Source organism: Simochromis diagramma, unplaced genomic scaffold (genome assembly GCF_900408965.1).
Source record: "Simochromis diagramma unplaced genomic scaffold, fSimDia1.1 OVJJ01000293.1, whole genome shotgun sequence".
Classification (NCBI taxonomy): Eukaryota; Metazoa; Chordata; class Actinopteri; order Cichliformes; family Cichlidae; genus Simochromis; species Simochromis diagramma.
In genome coordinates, this window is record NW_024386801.1 from 14,743,481 (window position 1) to 14,756,003 (window position 12,523).

At 40.2% G+C, this 12,523-nt stretch overlaps 1 protein-coding gene across 2 annotated transcripts in view; it reads right to left on the reverse strand.

Annotated features, from left to right (window-relative positions):
* The window catches only part of tasor2 (transcription activation suppressor family member 2), a 29,593-nt gene that overhangs the window by 6,824 nt on the left and 10,246 nt on the right, over nucleotides 1-12,523 (reverse strand). For both annotated transcript variants that reach the window (XM_040026074.1, XM_040026073.1), the window contains 3 exons: nucleotides 11,767-12,493; nucleotides 11,143-11,617; nucleotides 686-5,764 (listed from right to left, as the gene is read on the reverse strand). The gene's annotated coding sequence lies outside the window, so the exon portion shown is untranslated. The remainder of the gene's footprint in view (nucleotides 1-685; nucleotides 5,765-11,142; nucleotides 11,618-11,766; nucleotides 12,494-12,523) is intronic.

A 12,523-nucleotide genomic window follows, 5' to 3' on the forward strand; every position in this document is an offset into this window, starting at 1 on the left:
AACCTGCTACACCAGAAGCATTCGCAAGTGGTTTTGGTTCAGATGTCTTGATGCATGCTCAATCATCCAGGTAAGTAAATCCCACTGGGGTTTAGCAATCAATTTCAGAGCAACAGCCAGCAACCACTTAAAACCAGTCAGGGAATAGTCCCCCCCCCCGTGACAGGGCTTTATAAGTCATCCCCCAAGTGGTCTGTAAGCCTCTGTGACCGACGTCTTAATGGGTTCTAAAATATGTTTGACCATTATAATCTGTAATGAATGACTCCAAATTATTTCCAATACTAATAAAATATATTTACAAAAAAAGTTCTGTAAGAGAGGATTTCTTTGCCATTGCTGCTACTGTTCCAAGCCAGGTTCAAAACAATCCTTTTGGTGGTTCTGTTTAGTTTAAATGGGTTAGGGTGGTAATCAGCCATAGTCTGAAGGAAATATGTGAGAAACACTGAACATTCTAATGGAAATCATATAAACTGATTATACTGAGGGAGTAGGCCCAGTACTTTACACCAACATCTGTCTTGACTATTGTATTCAATATCTATTTCTGACCAATGACTAACTTTTTTCTTGTACCTTTCATATACAAGCATCTTGTGTAATTGAATTTGATCAGACATGTCTGAGATATAGCTTATAAACACTATATGGCTGAGAACACTATTTAAAAAAAGTGTTTTACCTTGGTTTGTTCAAAGAAGACATCTTCTGACGTTGCTAGCATGTAGAACCTATACTTTGTTCTACAGGACTTCTTCACAACTGAATTTAGATTAGTCCGGAACGTTTTATCCATTTCTTTCTTCATTTGTTCACAGAAGTCAAAATGGTTACTTGGTTCAGTCTTAGTGCAACTCCTTCGGAAGTGTTTGGCTCTAGCTGAGACTTTTTTGAAAGCACAAACATCTTGCATTTTTGCTTCATACAGTCTGGCACATTCCACAGTCACATCAGAAACCCAGTCATGTTCCACAGTGTTATCTTTGCCTTCAGAAAGTTCTCCAGGACAAATCATCTTTTCTTCATTTTTGTCAGTTGCATCCTTCCTGTTGGACAGGTCTACCTTAATTTTTTGTCCAATAAGAGAGGTTCCCAAGTGATCCAGTGAATCCTCTTGCTCGTCTAGATTAGAGAAGTTGATAGTCAAAGGACTAGTGCAAGACAGCCTTATTTTGTCATGACTGTCTTCTTGGTGGGTGGGTCTCCTCTCACTCTTTTTCAAAGCCTGTTTCATTTGTTCTGAGAAAATGAGGGATTCTTGTTCAACTGACGCCTGAGTGAGATCATCTTGAATGCACCTCCGAGAAACTTGTTCCAGAAATGAATAAGGTCTCTTCTGACTATTGTTATAGACTGTGCATACAAGTGAGCTTTGAGGCCCCAAGACCAGACTTTTATCTATGTTGTCACTATTTATTTGATCTATAAATGAAGCTGCTGCACTGGAGGGGTCTTTGAGATCCATCTCAATATTTTTTCTAACAGTTTGCTCAACTTTCTCAGCTAAACCATTTGTTAAGAAACCTTGAATTTCATCAACACGTTTTGAGGAACTTTTTGCAGATTCAAAAGACTCCATAGGTGGTGGCGATGACAGATTCATGTCGAATTTTGAAATATCCTTTCTCTGGTACCGATATGAGGGAAATGAATTTGATCTACTATTACCAACAACTGGAAGCCAAGTAGTTTTGAAGGAAAGTTGACTGGCCTCCTGGTTATCATTTAATCTTTCAGAACATCCTTTAGATTTTGCATTTGTCCTCTTTTCTGAGAGCACAGATGTTGGCTTGCTATATTCCAGTCTAGGGGTTTTAGGTGGGTTGTTTTTGAGAGACTTTTCGATTTGTGTATCTACTAAGAAGTAATCTGCTTGACTTTCATCATTCTTCGATGGTTTGACAGCCAAGACAGGACGATGATTGTATGCACGGGATTCCTGATTTACATTCGACTGCAGTGTTGGTTTAGGTCTCTCTTGATCTAAACTTGGTTTAATGACTTGGAACAACTCGGATGGACAATTTTTGGGGAACTGGCCATCCTGCCCTATCAAGGTTTCTTGTATACTGACTCTTTCAAAATATTCCTGAGGAACTGAGTCAGTTTTCTTTATATTCAACTTGACACCAAGCACTTCTTCCAATTTACTTTTAAAAGGTGATACAAGTAGGTTATCTGATGATTCTATGTGCAGATCCTGTGAGGTAGAAGATGACACAAGAGCTGACTTTTCATTGCCTATTTTCTTATCCTTAAAGTCAACTGTAGGTTGGTCAAAGGCTAAAGAACTTGGGGTACATTTGCTACTAGGTTCAGGGGATTGAGCAACAGACTCTTTCATTTTAGGTGTTTCGATCTGACAGGGCTTGTCAATGTGGTTTGATTTGGACAGGAACTTGTCTATACTTTGTAGAACTCTTAGAGTCCTTGCTTCAAGATCAGGATGGAGAATCTGGTGAAGGCTGGAATCAGTCTTAACAATGGAACTGTGACAAAGTTTTTTCTCACAAGGCAGCTCACCATTTACAGGTACTGAGCTTGTGTTGAGGCATTTACGATTCAAGTTTTTGCCAGTTATACTACTACTTAATGCAGAATTGCTTTTGCCTGGGCTAGAACAAGATGGGTACCCATATGGTTTTTCATCTATAGTTGGAGTAGGGCATCGGTCATCTGACTCCATACCCAAGTCTACTGGCCCGTAGCTTTCATTTATATCAAGAAGTAACATTTTGCAAGGTTCTTCTTTTTGACTACATGCTTGAGATGTACTACATATCTCACTGGTCAGTGCAGCTTTAGAGTAGCTAGAGTCACTGATGAATGGAATTTCTTCCTGGCCTTGTACCACTTCTCCAGACTTGCCTTGGGGGTGTGAGCCATGTAGATGTTCACTAACCTTTTCTGAGGAATCTATTCCAATAAGAGGAATTTCAACACCACTGCAATTTTTATCCAATCCCTCATTTGTTTTGCACTCTGCTCTGAGATCCATTTCTTTAGTGAATGTAACTTGTGCCTCAAATATTTTTGGAACTTCAGACAGAAGTGACTGAGGCTGGCATTGAAATTGTTCTTTGCCAGTTGCATTATCAACTTTCGCCAGTACTGCATCCTTTCCTGAGGCATCCATTCCAATACAAGGAATTTCAGCCTCAGTGCAATGTTTGTCCAGTCTCTCATTTTTTTTGTCTCTTCCAACATCTGTTTTTTCTGCAAATGCCATGTTTGCCTCACACATTTTTGGAATCTTCCACCGGAGTTGGCGTTGAAATGTTGCTGTGTTATCCTTTACCTGTACTATAAGTTCTTCTGATCTATCTAGTCCAATAAAAGGAATTTCAACCCCAGTGCAACTTTTGGTCAATCCCTCATTTGTTCTGAGGTCTGTTTCCTTAGTAGATGCCACTTGTGCCTCACATATTTTTCGAACCTCACAAGGAGGTGAATGAACCTCGTGTTGAAATTGTTGTTTGAGATCCTTAACCTCCTCTGTTGACACAGTTTCCTGATCTTCATGATCATTGTTACTTTGACCAAATGTGTTTTTGTGAATTGCACTGTCATCCTTTACTTGTACTGTTACCCTTTCTGAAGGGTCTCTTCCAGTAAAAGGAATATCAATAGCAATGGAACTTTTGTCTAGTTCCTCATTTGTTTCATTAGTCCTAAAATCTGCTTCTTCAGTAAATGCCACTTGTGCCTCACATAATTTTGGAGACTCACATTTGGGTAAATGAGGCTGGTGCTGAAACTGCTCTTTGTCATTCTTTACTATGTCCTCTGTTGACATCGTTTCCTGGTCTTCACAATCCCTGTTACTTTGACCAAATGTTATTTTGCTTATTGCACTGTCATCATTACCCTGTACTCCAACCTTTTCTGACGCATGTATTCCAATAAAATAATTTTTAATTCCAGTGCAACCTTTACCCAATCCCTCATTTGCTTTGTTTGTTATGAATTCTTCTTCTCTGAGGCTCTCTTCCTTAGTAAATGCCACTTCTGTCTCACATCCTTTTGGAAACTTACACTGGGGTGAATGAGGCTGGGGTTCAAATGTTTTTTGTAAGTTGTCATCCACTGGCCCTACCTTTTCTAAAGGATCTATTTCAGTAAAAGGACTTTCATCTGAGATGCAACTTTTGTTCCATCCCTCATTTGTTTCATCTGTCCTGAAATCTGTTTCTTCAGTAAATGCCACTTTTACCTCACTTGTGTTTGGAACCTCACACAGAGGTGAATGAACCTGGTGTTGAAATTGCTCTTCCTCATCCTTTACCTCTTCCTCTGTTGACTTAGTTTTCTGATCTTCATGATCATTGTTACTTTGACCAAATGTGTTTTTGTGACTTGCACTATCATCCTTTACCAGTACTATAACCTTTTCTGAAGGATTCATTCCAGTAAAAGGACTTTCAAATGCAATGCAACCTTTGTTCAGACCCTCATTTGTTTTATTAGTCCTGAAATCTGCTTCTTCAGTAAATGCCACTTGTCCATCAGATGCTTTTGGAGCCTCACACAGTGGTGAATGAACCTGGCACTGAAATTGCTCTTTGTCATCCTTTACCTCTTCCTCTATTGACTTAATTTTCTGATCTTCTTGATCATTATTACTTTGAACATTGTTGCAGTCCGTTATTTCTTTGTTTTGGCTCTCCATTTCAACACTGTCTTTTACCAGAGGCATAGGCGAGCTTCCATCAGATACAAGTAATACTGCTAATTTAAATGCCTCATCTCTCAAATAATTTTTTTGGGGGGGGATTTTCTTAGTTGCAGGCTCCCTGTATATGGATTTAATTCCCAAAGGAGTGTGAGAATTATTTTCTGAAATGAAATAGCCATCTGCCAGTGCAATACCATCTGCACAAAGCATCGGAGGTAAGCCATAGCAGACATTGTTGGTGTTGCTTACTACTGGTGGTTGCTCGTTCATTTCTGCTTGATGATTACTGCGTGTAATGTAGTTGTCGTTTACCAAGTCTGGACCATTACACATTACAGGTAATGGCTGATCAGTCAAATCTTTTCCAGCAGACATGCAGTTTTCTTTCTCATATAGTCCATCTTCTTTAGAGTGACCATATTCTTTCATCACTTTAGCCTTATGCTTTAGGTCACAGGCCAGAAACCCTTTAAAATGTCCGCGATGTTCTTGTGAGACTCCTTTATGCTCCTCCTTTGATAACAGCTTCTCACTTTCTACACAATTTCCATTGCAGGCAATAATATCTGATTTCTTTCCAGAATCATCACCTGCATGACTAACCTTTTGAGATGACTCTGCATTACTTTCTTGGCTTGGGTGTTCCTTCCTTTCACACATTGCCAGTTTTTTCAATTTGTTTTTTTCATGCTCATCTGTCTGAACCACACCTTCTACTTCCATATTGAGGTCTCCTTTTTCAGGTTTCACAAATGAAAAGGAATCCATTGCACCTTGTTTCACCAAGTCCATCCCTTTAGCTCCTAGATTTTTAGTGCTCTCTTGCATATTTTTCCCCTCTTCACCGCATCCAAGTAACACTTGACCAATTCCAAATTGTGCCACAGCAGTGGTGACCTTGACAGATGCACTTTGTGCCACTTTTTGAAGAGGAATGGCTATTCCATCACCTCTAATAGATGGAACATCAATCTTCTCCAGGCAGATAGTTTTACTGTGAGGACTGGTCTGCTTAGCTTCATGAGGCTTTATGAAATTTTTCACGTCAGTCACAATCATTTTGGAATGAACCATGTTTTCAGAAGGCTGAAAAAGAAAGAGTTAACAGAAAATATAAACAAATCACACTAAAATATCAATTTAATTCATGCAATATGTTAATTGAACATTTCAGACTGAGTGGTTTGCATTTAATGTCAAAACATTTTATACAAAACAGCAGATAGGGCTGGGCCATATTATACCGTTCACGGTAATACCGGTATAATGTTAGGCAACGATAGGAAAATGAAATATCGCGATAGAATATGAGTACAACGCGCATGCGCAGTGCCTTTGTTTTCATACGCACATGGCCGATTGTTGAGTGAAACAGATGAACCAGAATTGGTTTGTAAAAATGGTGCAACTTCAGCGATGTGGAACTGGTTTGGTGTTTGTCCGTCAGATACACGACAAAGCACATTTTTTTGCAGAACATGCAAGCGGCCGTCGTTATTGTCGTATTTGTCAGACTAAGATGCTCTTAAATCTGGGAGTAATCTGGGTCCTAAACTCCGTATGCTTCAGGTCAAACGAACACTGCAGCATCACTGAGAGTTAAAAACTGTCTAAATTCTTTCATCTCTAATAAAACGATCAGCATTGCTGCTATACCAGGTGTACAGGGAGTGCAGAATTATTAGGCAAATGAGTATTTTGTCCACATCATCCTCTTCATGCATGTTGTCTTACTCCAAGCTGTATAGGCTCGAAAGCCTACTACCAATTAAGCATATTAGGTGATGTGCATCTCTGTAATGAGAAGGGGTGTGGTCTAATGACATCAACACCCTATATCAGGTGTGCATAATTATTAGGCAACGTCCTTTCCTTTGGCAAAATGGGTCAAAAGAAGGACTTGACAGGCTCAGAAAAGTCAAAAATAGTGAGATATCTTGCAGAGGGATGCAGCAGTCTCAAAATTGCAAAGCTTCTGAAGCGTGATCATCGAACAATCAAGCGTTTCATTCAAAATAGTCAACAGGGTCGCAAGAAGCGTGTGGAAAAACCAAGGCGCAAAATAACTGCCCATGAACTGAGAAAAGTCAAGCGTGCAGCTGCCAAGATGCCACTTGCCACCAGTTTGGCCATATTTCAGAGCTGCAACATCACTGGAGTGCCCAAAAGCACAAGGTGTGCAATACTCAGAGACATGGCCAAGGTAAGAAAGGCTGAAAGACGACCACCACTGAACAAGACACACAAGCTGAAACGTCAAGACTGGGCCAAGAAATATCTCAAGACTGATTTTTCTAAGGTTTTATGGACTGATGAAATGAGAGTGAGTCTTGATGGGCCAGATGGATGGGCCCGTGGATGGATTGGTAAAGGGCAGAGAGCTCTAGTCAGACTCAGACGCCAGCAAGGTGGAGGTGGAGTACTGGTTTGGGCTGGTATCATCAAAGATGAATTTGAAAAGGTATAAAAGAAGAAAAACTAATGACATGGCCACCTTGTTCACCTGATCTGAACCCCATTGAGAACCTGTGGTCCATCATCAAATGTGAGATTTACAAGGAGGGAAAACAGTACACCTCTCTGAACAGTGTCTGGGAGGCTGTGGTTGCTGCTGCACGCAATGTTGATGGTGAACAGATCAAAACACTGACAGAATCCATGGATGGCAGGCTTTTGAGTGTCCTTGCAAAGAAAGGTGGCTATATTGGTCGCTGATTTGTTTTTGTTTTGTTTTTGAATGTCAGAAATGTATATTTGTGAATGTGGAGATGTTATATTGGTTTCACTGGTAAAAATAAATAATTGAAATGGATATATATTTGTTTTTTGTTAAGTTGCCTAATAATTATGCACAGTAATAGTCACCTGCACACACAGATACAGTGGGGCAAAAAAGTATTTAGTCAGCCACCGATTGTGCAAGTTCCCCCACTTAAAATGATGACAGAGGTCAGTAATTTGCACCAGAGGTACACTTCAACTGTGAGAGACAGAATGTGAAAAAAAAAAAAATCCATGAATTCACATGGTAGGATTTGTAAAGAATATATTCGTAAATTAGGGTGGAAAATAAGTATTTGGTCACCTCAAACAAGGAAAATCTCTGGCTCTCACAGACCTGTAACGTCTTCTGTAAGAAGCTTTTCTGTCCCCCACTCGTTACCTGTATGAATGGCACCTGTTTGAACTCATCATCTGTATAAAAGACACCTGTCCACAGCCTCAAACAGTCAGACTCCAAACTCCGCCATGGCCAAGACCAAAGAGCTTTCGAAGGACACCAGGAAAAGTATTGTAGACCTGCACCAGACTGGGAAGAGTGAATCTACAATAGGCGAGCAGCTTGGTGTGAAAAAATCAACTGTGGGAGCAATCATCAGAAAATGGAAGACATACAAGACCACTGATAATCTCCCTCGATCTGGGGCTCCACGCAAGATCTCATCCCGTGGGGTCAAAATGATCATGAGAACGGTGAGCAAAGATCCCAGAACCACACGGGGCGACCTGGTGAATGACCTGCAGAGAGCTGGGACCAAAGTAACAAAGGTCACCATCAGTAACACACTACAACGGCAGGGAATCAAATCCCGCAGTGCCAGACGTGTTCCGCTGCTGAAGCCAGTGCATGTCCAGGCCCGTCTGAAGTTTGCCAGAGAGCACATGGATGATACAGCAGAGGATTGGGAGAATGTCATGTGGTCAGATGAAACCAAAGTAGAACTTTTTGGTATAAACTCAACTCGTCGTGTTTGGAGGAAGAAGAATACTGAGTTGCATCCCAAGAACACCATACCTACTGTGAAGCATGGGGGTGGAAACATCATGCTATGGGGCTGTTTTTCTGCCAAGGGGACAGGACGACTGATCCGTGTTAAGGACAGAATGAATGGGGCCATGTATCGTGAGATTTTGAGCCAAAACCTCCTTCCATCAGTGAGAACTTTGAAGATGAAACGAGGCTGGGTCTTCCAACATGACAATGATCCAAAACACACCGCCCGGGCAACAAAGGCGTGGCTCCGTAAGAAGCATTTGAAAGTCCTGGAGTGGCCTAGCCAGTCTCCAGACCTCAACCCCATAGAAAATCTGTGGCGGGAGTTGAAAGTCCGTGTTGCTCGGCGACAGCCCCAAAACATCACTGCTCTCGAGAAGATCTGCATGGAGGAATGGGCCAAAATACCAGCTACTGTGTGTGCAAACCTGGTAAAGACCTATAGTAAACGTTTGATCTCTGTTATTGCCAACAAAGGTTATGTTACAAAGTATTGAGTTGTATTTTTGTTATTGACCAAATACTTATTTTCCACCCTGATTTACGAATAAATTCTTTACAAATCCTACCATGTGGATTCATGGATTTTTTTTTTCCACATTCTGTCTCTCACAGTTGAAGTGTACCTCTGGTGCAAATTACTGACCTCTGTCATCATTTTAGGTGGGGGAACTTGCACAATCGGTGGCTGACTAAATACTTTTTTGCCCCACTGTATCCCCCTAAAATAGCTAAAACTAAAAACAAACTAAAAACTACTTCCAAAAACATTCAGCTTTGATATTAATGAGTTTTTTGGGTTCATTGAGAACATGGTTGTTGTTCAATAATAAAATTATTCCTCAAAAATACAACTTGCCTAATAATTCTGCACTCCCTGTAACTATGAAGTTTAACTTCCAGGCATCCATGAAAACAAAATTTATTACATTTAACGGAGTTAGAAGTTAGCAGGAAGCTAGCGGAAGTTAGCTCGCTAGTTTCGCTAGTTACCCAAGCATGATATTGCATGTTCTGACTGAGAGATTTCTGAAAAAATTCAAACGTACAGCTCTGCTATCACTTCCAACATAAATGAAGACAGGAAACTAAACAGCAGTGACGTTTGTAGAGTTACTGGAGTTGGGCTAGCTGGTATATAATGATGTGCTACGTGATCGCTAGCGACACAGCTATGTTAGCATAACATAAGCAGTGAAGCTGGAGGACGAACACTAACACTTTTCCATTTATAAAAGTTAACGTTAAGGTTCCTGATAGTTAGAGACAAATGCAATCGCATGGCAGGATGCTGTAAACGGACCAAACTTCAGTCAGGAGAACAACTGAGATAATCCATCCACAATACAAGGTTAGTCATTAATATACTGCAACAACATGGGAATAGAGCAGCTGCCAGAGAATTCAACATTAATGAATCAATGGTACAGAAGTGGAGGAAGCAAGAAGAATGAGTTTACTAAAGTTTGATTTATCTGACTGCTTTGTTTCGCTTAATGTGCCTTATAATCCCGTGCACCTTATGGTCCGAAAAATACGTACTGCACACTGCAGTTTAATGTTGCAAAGCACCTCTTTTTAACTTCAGTGGATATTATACATGGTTATGCTCAGGATATGTCAGCCCATTTCTACTGGAAATGCCTTTTGGTTAAACTTTCAGCAAGGAATTTGCATTTGCACTGTTAGATTTTTATAAAGCTTTAATGTACATAAAAACCAGCTTCTTGTTTAAGTGAAAATAAATAGAAGGTTGTCTTTTTGCGCTAGTAATGTTGTGGAGTTGTATTTTGTCTCGCATCAATTATATCGTTAGTTATATCGTTATCGCAAATTTTCAAATATATATCGTGATAAATATTTTTGGCCATATCGCCCTGCTCTAACAGCAGATACTATTAGCCTTTTTCTTTGTTGCTCCAAGGTAAGAGCTGAAATGTTCTTGTTTCGCATCATCCAGGTATTTGAGCTTTATGAGTGTAAAGATATGTGGAAGCTTCCCAAGAGACTGAACACAAATACCACTTCATGATCTATACATTTGGTTGTATTTTGAATTCAGCAACATAGGAGGACACATTTAGACTAAATGATTAGAGTCTTTCCCAGGCCATCCAAAAGATGTACCAGGGGCCTGCTCCCAGTAGGATATACCTGGCCAAAAACCTTGCCCAAGTGGTGACTGCCCTAGCCGTCTACTTTTGACATGAAGGAATAGCGGCTCTACTCTGAACCTCTCCTGAATGACCCAATTCCTCACACTATCGCTAAGGAAGCACCCATTTACCTTTTGGAGAATTCTAACTAATTTTTTGTGTCTGTGATCTCATTCTCATAGTGTTAGCAAACAGATCAGGCTTAGACTAACAGATTTATGGCTTTTCTCAACAACAATACGCCATCTGGTGACAAATAGCCTCATAACATTTAGGACACAATTTACTGGCACTGGGCATTAATTAAAATTCTAACAATTAGACTAAATGACTAGTAAGTCTGATACTGATTAGTGACAACAGTGACAATTAATCAGCTAGTCACACAGATCCCTAATCCAAACATCCTAGCTGTCTAGACCTAAAATTTCTGAGGTGTAGCTGAAACTGGAAAACCATTTAATTTTAAAAGAAATTAATTCATATATTATTCATATTGTATGTTTGAAGTAATAGTAATGTTAGAACCAAACCTGAAATGTACTTGCCTCACGAAGCTCTCCCAGTGGCTTTAAAGAATTCAGTGTTTCACTGGGTTCTTTCTGTTCACTGGAATCAAGCGACCCCTTTTTGTAGATTTGTGGATGTGAAGTGACTGACTGTAGACAGGTGCTGGAATTTTTCAGTGACAAATCCAAAACCACAGAATCTTGATTCAATATGGTGTCATCCTTTTTGCTGAGGTCCAAAGCATTTGACAACAAAGGGTCTGAAGTGTCTGGTACACTTGGGCAAGAAGCAGCAGTGTCTTTATGCTCAAATATAGTTAAGCCAGATACAACTGCACTCGTCATTTCCAATGAATCATTCTCTTCTGAGCAGGAGTACGCAAAATTTGACTCAACGTGAAAAAAGCGTGGTGTTGACCGACTGTAAAACAAGCCTATCCACATGTGGACAATTAGCCGCACCTCTTCATTAGTGTCTTGAATGGAGAAATCCCATGGCCTGTTGAAGATATCAAATTGTACAAAGGTTAGCTACATAACGACATCTGAAGTAAATGTCAGCGCTATCAAAATAAACAAGAATAACTTTTGTCAACATGTTTAACTTTATGCTGACATATTACTGGATAAATAACTCTGTGTACATACCCATGCAAAGCTCGAACAATAGTTTTGTCTTTTGGATCGCTTGTAAACTTGCTGTCCAGATTAAAGTCATAGTTTTCTTGCCAGTGTCTTGTGATCTTTATACATCCTTCCGTGTTAACAAAAGTACGGGAGTATCTGAACTTTTGTCTGCAAGCCATGCGCTTTTTCAGATATTCTGGTGTCCTGTCGTATTCACTTCTGTCTTCTTGACCAACAGAGGGCTGTAGTGTTTGAAATCCATACATTGTCTGGTCATGGTGCAGAAGTCTCGAAGAATCACTTACAAGGGATGTACCTGGCAAACCCAATAGTAGAGAGGAAGATGGGGGCAATGAGTAAGCATGTTCTTTAGATACCAAACCAACGAGTTCACCGTTTACTACAAGGTGGCTTGGTGCAGGAGACTCATGTGGCTGAGTGGATCTATCAGCAGGCTGTCTAAGCAGAGCATGAAGAACTGACTCTTGTTCAGCACTGGTAAGGTCTTTTTTAAGGTCAGACTTCTTCAAACTTGTCTCAGGTTTTCTCTCAAATGATGGGTTTGGTTGTGGAGGGGCCTGGTCATTATTGGCACTGAGTGCCAAGTCAGCAAGTAAGTTCAAAGCATCTGCAGGTGAGTAAGCCCTGTTCATTTTTTCAGTCTTCCTGACAGAATTATCGCTAGTACAGTCTTTGTTTTTGAGTTTTTCACTGGCAAAACAAGCTGGAGTTTGAAAGTGCAACCACCCTGTGAAGACAAAACAGAGAAGAAACAAGA